The 10,067-nt window shown below is 40.2% G+C and overlaps 2 long non-coding RNA genes across 2 annotated transcripts; both read left to right on the top strand.

Annotated features, from left to right (window-relative positions):
- Positions 1 to 3,340: 3,340 nt before the first annotated feature.
- LOC124186022 lies at positions 3,341 to 4,426 on the top strand. Its single transcript, XR_006871538.1, has 3 exons — positions 3,341 to 3,472; positions 4,070 to 4,102; positions 4,247 to 4,426. It is a non-coding gene; the product is annotated as an uncharacterized LOC124186022 (long non-coding RNA).
- A 3,425-nt stretch (positions 4,427 to 7,851) lies between these two features.
- LOC124186043 lies at positions 7,852 to 8,877 on the top strand. The gene is made up of 3 exons (XR_006871541.1): positions 7,852 to 7,981; positions 8,581 to 8,613; positions 8,698 to 8,877. It is a non-coding gene; the product is annotated as an uncharacterized LOC124186043 (long non-coding RNA).
- The last annotated feature ends 1,190 nt before the right edge of the window (positions 8,878 to 10,067 follow it).

Genomic DNA, 10,067 nt, shown 5'->3' with positions numbered 1-10,067 from the left:
TTTAGAAGAATCTTTTTTCCATATAACGTACCGCATCATAATTCTTTTACGGTTTTTGTTTACAATTTCGCGGCGATAGTTAAACTTTTTTTTTAGAATTCTAGTATTAATACATCCGAGTATCAAATTTTTTAAATTCTTCGTTCATCGAAATTGTATTGTTTGAAAAAGTTGCCGGTTCATTTTGTTTCGACGAACGAATCACAGTCAGAGAGTTCGATTTATTGAAAACGACAATAATAAAAAAAAAAAAAAGGCTCCGCCCTTACAAAATCAAATTTCGTTCAACCCTAGACACTTTTTTCGTGCAGTTTGACTGCCGCGTTACGAGATCCGACTAAAATGGGCTCGTTCATTCGCCGTCAGCGCGTCCATCAGCGTCCGCATATCGCGGTGAATAATCGCGTTAAATAAGGGAGTTTCACCCTGGCGAGGTGCGTGTCAGTCGACGTCGCGACGCGACGCGTCGCAGCGGGAGGCGTCGGGAAAGAATGCGCGAGGGGTTTGAAAAAAATAGGGGTTGAAAAAGAACGATTAGAAACTGCCTTTCAACGGCGAGTGAAAACCCGGGATGGGGAAAACACGAGTTTTACATCTGAGTGACGAATCGTGGACGCGGCATTAACACGGTAAACAAGTACGAGCGAGGCTTTTCGTGGTTAGATAAGCGGCTGCCCCACTTTAAACATGGCCGCCTATCGGGCCTGTTCACCCTATCCTTCGATCTGATTCTACAGCTGCGCTGCGAACCTCGGCACAACTGGCTATCCTCTCGTTCTGTAATTAATTGCGGGGGATGAAAATGGGGCGGGAAAGTATCGCGCGGAAGCTCGACAACGGGCTTAGTTCGTACGTACACGCATCACGTTTTATTGAAATAATTATGGTCACATGCAGAGAGGGTAACGAGGGGTGAAATATTAGAAATTTCTTCACGGATAACGCGTGCGCGTACCTGCATGTTCGTTTACAAGTTAATTTCGCAGCGATATCGCCGCGAGTCGCGTGTCACCGTGTAATATTCTATACTACTCAGATTATACGTATATTCACATGTGCACTCGCGATACTCGACGTGCTGAATATGTGCGCCGAATGCTGATACTGAGATTTAATTTCGGAGAAAGAATATCGACGCTTTGGGGCTGTACTGAAATTCGATAATTTGAAAAGTTTCGAAAGCGCTAAAATCAGAATTTTCTGCTGGCCAAACTTGAAGTGATTGAATCAAATTCTGACGAAACATCGAAGTTTCGAAGCGTCCGAAACCCGACGTTCAATGTTCCAAAAGGAAAAAATTCCGAACGGACAGAATACGGACAAGGCGTAGCTCTGAAAATTAATTTTCAATTTTCGGAAGATTTTACTCTATCGAAAGTTTATTTTTCGGCATTTTGCTCTATCGTAACTTGAATTTTCGGAACTTTAAAACGTTGGCTTTCCGATCATTCGAAACTTTGTTGTTTCGTAAAAGTTTGATTTCTTTATTTCCGCTTTCACTTCCGCCTTCGCAACTTTTCAAATTCGAAACTTCAACCCCGCCCCATCGCTTCACGTTATAACACGTTGATCCTCGTGAAAGATAAGGAAATTGGTGAGATTCGTGGATTTCAAAATTCTCCGAACTGTACAATTGCACACATCGAGACGATTACATGCATAACGAATATAACATTATTCAGAGATCCAATCAGTTTTTCGATTCACAGACACAGACAAACATTTGTCGGAACTTTTGGTCACTTGTGGACAGAAAAAAAAAACAAAAAAAATAACAACAACTGGAATAACGGAGAAACTTTGGTTTTTCGTTTTTTTGAAACTGATCAATCAGGATTTCAAATATTTGTTTGAAAAATTTCGACGCTCTCAAACTTATCGATGTATGAATTCTTGCAGTATTTTTAAAAATTCATCCGCAGTTCGATGAACTTTCGATTTTTGGAAAGCTCGTGTACGTTGACCACTTTTTTATGACTGATAATTGCACACAAATCTGTAATACACGTAACTGGCATTCCATTTTTTGATAGCGATCTTACAGTCAATTTAAATAATCGCGGAACGATCCTTTGCTACATTCGGAATAAAATTTTGGGCAGAAATCTCGACTGATATACTTTTCATCTCGGTTACGTAAGAGCTATAAATTTCATGGGACTTTGATTACAGTCTCTTTACGGAGGCACTGATTTTCTCTCTCTCTCTCTCTTTCTCTCTCTCTGTATTCGGTCTTTCGAGCCGAGGGATGAGTAGCGGGGTGGGTTTTATAAGGGTAGCTGAACCGTGGCAGCTCATCTCTTCGTAAAGCGGAGGCTAAAAGAGATCCGAGAGTCAGTTGGATAGTGGAAATGTTAAATATGATAAGAATTGCTAATGCTTCTGCAGGAATCGCTGAAAAGAAAAAGAAAGAAGAGAGAAAATTGAGAAGAAAAAACCAGAGAAAGAAGGACGAAAAGTTCTTTTTTTACCATCCAAGTTTCTCCGATAATCTTGAATTTTCGGTTTCGAACAGACCAGAACCGTTTTATTACGTGTTTTGCACGAGTTGCATGCGACACAAGCGATTCGTTGTTATGTTCGCGATCGCGGTTCGGGTTCAGAAAAATGAAAAAAGGATCCGCTTCTGTAGCGCTGAAATAATTGAAATCAGGACTCGCTTTGACGAGCTGTTTTAAGTGGGATCGAAATCAGATTGCATCTCGTTACTCCCGGCTTTTAACGAATGCCTATTTCGTTTTATTTAATTGATCCTTACGCCGTGATGGGCGACGGAATCGCTTGGCAGAGAACCTCCTTAATTGTGGAGATCCTTAATTGCTGATAAACCATTAGAATTTTCAGACTGAACGAAACGGAGACAATGACAGCTAGCGTTTCTTGAAAAAAATGTATCACATTCATTTAACGCGGTGCTTTTACGACGGGTATAATAAAATTGCGTAACCGACATGAAATTGTGTTACAATTATTCCTTATTCACGATCATAACTGTCTGTCTGCAACCGTGTTACATAATATCATTTCTGTGTAATGATAAAAAATTTCAACCCACTGTATCCAGGGAAAAATGATAAGTAAACGGTGTTACGCAACCTTTGCCAACAAAGAAATTATAAATGGATTTCAATAACGACTCGGATTCGAAGAAACGAGAGTAAGTCCAGCTATTATATGTGAAATAATAATCCCAGTACACGTGTGCGGAAAAATGATCCATGAATAATTATAACAGATGCGTAAACTTCGAAACTTACCCGCCTTCCTGTCTGAATTTGCACTTGTGTTGACCAATCTAACCGATTTGGAGGTCACCGGATTGGTATAAAAGCAGAATCTTCGACCTCATCGTCACTAGATCGTTTCTGCCGAAATACTTCTACCGTATTCAAAATGAAATTACTCGCTACTGCAGTTTTCGCCATATTGGCCTTCTTCCAACTCTACGCTGCCATCGAGGCTTCTGATTCGAGTGAGTAAATAACTGCACTGAGAAGAATTTCATTTGTTACAGTAACTAGAAAAATTTAGTAAAACAGGTATCGTTAAAAAAAACTGTTTGAACATTGTTGGAATTACGAAAAACGAGGCACGCCTAACCATTTTGCGCTATCGTCGATCCTTTTTCGGTTATTGCAACGCAAAATCAGTTACCGAGGGCTTACCCTATCTTTTTAGTTAAACAAGGCTTCAACGTCAATTTATTGTTGCACGAGCGTGAAACTTTCGCAACAGTTGCAAGAAAATATAGCAACAGTGATCGTAATGAGAAAGAATAGTAACGGATACTAGACTTTTCGGTAACACCTAGAAAACTAATTTTCATTTACTACCTAGAACTATATTTTTCGATTGTGGTAAAAATTGAAAGTAGTCGAGGACTGAGCGGTAACCCTAACTAAAAATTTCTCTCAGTGTTTGGCTGAAATCGGCACTTGCCAAATCGCTGAAAGTCGTCTGAATAATTATATCTGATATCAGTAGTATCGGAATATAAAATTCCGTACTTGTCATTTTACCGTCTGGTTATCGTGATTTTTTTAACGTTTTGCAACCGTTTTTGTTACAGGTTTGGGCGGATACGGCGATGGTTCCAGTCAGGGTAAGCAATAAGCGTAGAATACTAGCAGTCAGTTATTCATAGAATACTAGCAGTCAGTTATTGACGTAAATATTTTCAGATTTATCTACAATCGGTTTAAATTCTCGGTGGCATATTCATTGTTTTGTTCGTTATTTTCTACAGCTGGACTCTCGGACGAAGGATAAATCCTTTCGGAAGCCAACTTCTGCAGGAATCCAATTGTTGTATCGATACTTTTGGAACCTTGGATTGAATACTGCTTACAACCAACCTGAACGATTCTGGCCTATAAGATAATATAATATTGTAATGACCAATAAAGCATGCTAATGTGATTTCAAATCACTCGCGTAATATTTTACCCATCACGCAACTACCGTATAGCATAATGGATCTGATAAATTCTTAGCGAGAAACGTTTCTTGTCACTATTCCGGAGCCTTTCGGTTTGGAGATAATAGTGGTAGAAGTAGCATAATAACAAATTTTCAAAGATGTGAAAATATATCTCGTAAGATTAAAAAATGTGAGAATCGACTGACAGAGAAATTAAAATGTGAAAAAGTCAAGTTAAGCAGGCCAAAATAAAGTATCGTCAGAATGAATGAGATCATAGTTACACAATAGAAGAGAAGAGAGAAAACAAATTGCCAATTTTGTGATCGTCAATCAGCTGAAAAATCATTCTAGAATTTGATAAATTTTTATTCATTTTTTTATTGGATTTTCACCATAGCTTTTTCACTTGTTAAACTCGTAAGCCACTTTGGAAAGCAGTTGCTTTGAAATCGCTCGAGATTGCTGGAAATCACGATAAATTGCGTGTAATCGCTAGAAATCGTGTGAAATTTCACGAGTATTCGCTTTTTGAAATCGCAAACCAATTTAGAAAGCAGTTACTTTGATATCGCTCGAAATCATTTGAAATCGGTTGAAATTGCTCAAAATCATTTGAAATCGTATGGAATTCAAAGGACCGTGAGAGATCCCTCAAAATTACGTGAAATCGTACAAGATCCCCTCTAATCGCTTGAAATCGGACGCCTATTTACTTGTTGAATGTTGTTGAATGACTTTGGAAGGCAGTCGCTAAAAAATCCCTTCAAATCACCTCAAATCATTTGAAATAATTAAAAATCATAACAATCGCTTGTCACCCGATCTATGAGTGAACACCCCCTGTCTTGAAATATTACAGAAAGAGGGAGCGCTCTCAAACTTATCGATGTATGAATTCTTGCAGTATTTTTAAAAATTCATCCGCAGTTCGATGAACTTTCGATTTTTGGAAAGCTCGTGTTCGTTGACCACTTTTTTATGACTGATAATTGCACACAAATCTGTAATACACGTAACTGGCATTCCATTTTTTGATAGCGATCTTACAGTCAATTTAAATAATCGCGGAACGATCCTTTGCTACATTCGGAATAAAATTTTGGGCAGAAATCTCGACTGATATACTTTTCATCTCGGTTACGTAAGAGGTATAAATTTCATGGGACTTTGATTACAGTCTCTTTACGGAGGCACTGATTTTCTCTCTCTCTCTCTCTCTTTCTCTTTCCTCTGTTTTGAGCTGTCAACTTGTGTGGTTGTGCTCACCTCAGGTGCAGGATTTTCCTATATTTTTTCGGACTTTACGGTTCGGTTTTAATTTGTGTAGTGGTATCCCCTGAGTTTCGGTGTACCTCTCACTGTTCTGACTGTAATCTATTCCCTGTAACTGTGCTTTCAGTGTTTTATTTAATCGTTTAAAGTGAAATTTTATAACTGCAACTTTGAGTGACTCAATTCAGCTGTTAGCCGCTAGAGTGTGATGGCGTGAGCTGGTTTTATGTGTGTCTATTGGCATATTACGTACAAGCACACATAGGTCAATCCTAGTACTGTTGATGATAGTGTTTACATTGTTTTTACCTCAGCTGCTCTGATAAACTCCAGATTGCCTAAACATCTATTTACACTCACCTTACTATGACGCAACGTTGTGGTCTCTGCAGCGGCTTCGTGTCGGAATCAGACATTGGCTGTCAGGGTGTCTGTGCGAGGTCATTTCACCCAAGTTGTGTAAAAAAACACTTGGGACTGTCTTCTAAACCCGTACCTGGAGCATTTCAGTCCATGTGTACTGCTTGCAGTCCTTCTTCTCCAGGTCAGGCTATGCGAGATTCGGGTACCGCAGCTACCGTCGGTACTTCCGGGGTGCGTAAAGGACTGGGTGAAGGTCGTGTTTTTGGAGGTCGGCCTGTCTCAATCACCTCACTGGCCAGTGAACTCCGTACTATTTCAGGGGCGATGGAAACTGTCCTCAAAAAACTAGACAATTTCGAGGACATCAAAAAGAGGCTGGACTGCTGTGAGCAAAAGCTCGACAGTGTTGCATCAGTAACGCGGCAGCTGGTGTCTAAGGTTGACGAGCTGACGCGGTCTAATGCCGCTCTAGCTGCCCGCTGTCAAACCCTCGAAGATCGCTCTGATGTGGTTGAGAACAGGCTGTCAGACCTGGCTGCATCGGTAGGATCGCTTCAAGAGTCAGGCTCCTCCACCAATGCACTGAGAAGGTCTTGTCCGCTCACCTCTTCAAGGCTGGACCAACTGGAGAAGCAAAGTAAAGACTTCGAGGTTTTTGCGACGGGTCTTCCAGAGATTTCAGGCACTACTGTGCCAGGGATGGTCTCACGTCTCGCTGGTGCCCAGGGTGTTTCCTGTTCAGCTGGGGATATAGCTCGCGCATATCTCATTCCTTCTAAGGGCGACAAACCGCGTCCACTCATAATTCGTTTCACTTCCTGTGTGATGAGGGATATGTGGCTGGATAATTGGCGAGCTAAAAGTGGGCTACTAGCCAAGGATGTCGATGACTCTCTTCCTGCGGCTCGTGTCTTTGTTAACGAATCCCTGACATTCTCAGAACGACCGCTCCTAAACTCCGCACATAGATATCCCCGTCAACACGGCTTCAAATATGTTTGGGCCAGGAGGGGTACAATACATATTAAGAAGACCACCGAAGAGGTACCATTACGCATACGCACTCCTGCTGACCTGCCTACTGCTCAGCCCTCTGCGTCTCTGTGACGTGTGCAACGGACATCGACGTCGACGTTACCTGCTACCCTAGCTGCTCGACCCAACGCACATCTTCGAGACTCGGACTGTTTGACGATCTGTCATGCGAATGCGCAATCGCTTGTTCCGCGTTTCAATGAATTTCTCAGTTATTTTTCAGACGATTTCTACCATGTCATAGCAGTCTCTGAATCGTTCCTTCATGATCTTATTCCCGATGAACTTATTGGGATTCAAGATAACATCCTTTTTCGGAACGACAGATTAGGCAAGGGCGTATATATAATAAAATTGCGTAACCGACATGAAATTGTGTTACAATTATTCCTTATTCACGATCATAACTGTCTGTCTGCAACCGTGTTACATAATATCATTTCTGTGTAATGATAAAAAATTTCAACCCACTGTATCCAGGGAAAAATGATAAGTAAACGGTGTTACGCAACCTTTGCCAACAAAGAAATTATAAATAGATTTCAATAACGACTCGGGTTCGAAGAAACGAGAGTAAGTCCAGCTATTATATGTGAAATAATAATCCCAGTCCACGTGTGCGGAAAAATGATCCATGAATAATTATAACAGATGCGTAAACTTCGAAATTTACCCGCCTTCCTGTCTGAATTTGCACTTGTGTTGACCGATCTAACCGATTTGGAGGTCACCGGATTGGTATAAAAGCAGAATCTTCGACCTCATCGTCACTAGATCGTTTCTGCCGAAATACTTCTACCGTATTCAAAATGAAATTACTCGCTACTGCAGTTTTCGCCATATTGGCCTTCTTCCAACTCTACGCTGCCATCGAGGCTTCTGATTCGAGTGAGTAAATAACTGCACTGAGAAAATTTTCATTTGTTACAGTAACTAGAAAAATTTAGTAAAACAGGTATCGTTAAAAAAAAATGTTTGAATATATCGTTGGAATTACGAAAAACGAGGCACGCCTAACCATTTTGCGCTATCGTCGATCCTTTTTCGGTTATTGCAACGCAAAATCAGTTACCGAGGGCTTACCCTATTTTTTTAGTTAAACAAGGCTTCAACGTCAATTTATTGTTGCACGAGCGTGAAACTTTCGCAACAGTTGCAAGAAAGTATAGCAACAGTGATCGTAATGAGAAAGAATTGTAACGGATACTAGACTTTTCGGTAACACCTAGAAAACTAATTTTCATTTACTACCTAGAACTATATTTTTCGATTCTTGTAAAAATTGAAAGTAGTCGAGGACTGAGCGGTAACCCTAACTAAAAATTTCTCTCAGTGTTTGGCTGAAATCGGCACTTGCCAAATCGCTGAAAGTCGTCTGAATAATTATATCTGATATCAGTAGTATCGGAATATTAAATTCCGCACCTGTCATTTTACCGTCTGGTTATCGTGATTTTTTTAACGTTTCGCAACCGCTTTTGTTACAGGTTTGGGTGGATACGGCGATGGTTCCAGTCAGGGTAAGCAATAAGCGTAGAATACTAGCTATAATCGGTTTCAATTGTCGGTGGCATATTCATTGTTTTGTTCGTTATTTTCTACAGCTGGACTCTCGGACGAAGGATAAATCCTTTCGGAAGCCAACTTCTGCAGGAATCCAATTGTTGTATCGATACTTTTGGAACCTTGGATTGAATACTGCTTACAACCAACCTGAACGATTCTGGCCTATAAGATAATATAATATTGTAATGACCAATAAAGCATGCTAATGTGATTTCAAATCACTCGCGCAATATTTTACCCATCACGCAACTACCGTATAGCATAATGGATCTGATAAATTCTTAGCGAGAAACGTTTCTTGTCACTATTCCGGAGCCTTTCGGTTTGGAGATAATAGTGGTAGAAGTAGCATAATAACAAATTTTCAAAGATGTGAAAATATGTCTCGTAAGATTAAAAAATGTGAGAATCGACTGACAGAGAAATTAAAATGTGAAAAAGTCAAGTTAAGCAGGCCAAAATAAAGTATCGTCAGAATGAATGAGATCATAGTTACACAATAGAAGAGAAGAGAGAAAACAAATTGCCAATTTTGTGATCGTCAATCAGCTGAAAAATCATTCTAGAATTTGATAAATTTTTATTTATTTTTTTATTGGATTTTCACCACAGCTTTTTCACTTGTTGAACTCGCGAGCCACTTTGGAAAGCAGTTACTTTGATATCGCTCGAAATCATTTGAAATCAGTTGAAATTGCTCAAAATCATTTGAAATCGTATGGAATTCAAAGAACCGTGGGAGATCCCTCAAAATTACGTGAAATCGTACAAGATCCTCTCTATTCGCTTGAAATCAGACGCCCATTTACTTGTTGAATGTTGTTGAATGACTTTGGAAGGCAGTCGCTAAAAAATCGCTTCAAATCACCTCAAATCATTTGAAATAATTAAAAAACATAGCAATCGCTTGTCACTCGATCTATGAGTGAACACCCCCTGTCTTGAAATATTACAAAAAGACGGAGTGTTAGTAAGAAGAAGAAGAAATACCACGATTTCACTCCTCCACAAGTTTGGCAACAGTCTTTGCTTTGCTGCGTCGAATTCGTGCTTCGACGTGATCGGCAATAATGAGAATTGATGGATGAGTTCCCGGCGGCGGTTATTTCCTCCTCTCCTAGTTTTTTTCCGCAACTCATTTACATCGCGTCTCCTCGTCAGCTCGTGCGGCTCGTCGACGTCTCTTTGGATCTTTTGACAGTTCACCCCCGGATGCAAATTTCAAGCGGTTCGTTCAGCTGCTACTTTTAAAAAATGCAGACGCACGAAATTCGATTAACAGCATACGCTCTAGCAAAGTGATGCTCGTCAATATTCACCTCGGTGATGGATTATTTTATTGAAGCGAACGGCACGCCTGCACGATCATCCCTTGAATCGGGTGATCCTCACTTCAAATTTAACCCTC

Source organism: Neodiprion fabricii, chromosome 7, assembly GCF_021155785.1.
Source record: "Neodiprion fabricii isolate iyNeoFabr1 chromosome 7, iyNeoFabr1.1, whole genome shotgun sequence".
Lineage (NCBI taxonomy): Eukaryota > Metazoa > Arthropoda > Insecta > Hymenoptera > Diprionidae > Neodiprion > Neodiprion fabricii.
This window is presented reverse-complemented; position numbering and strand designations above follow the sequence as displayed.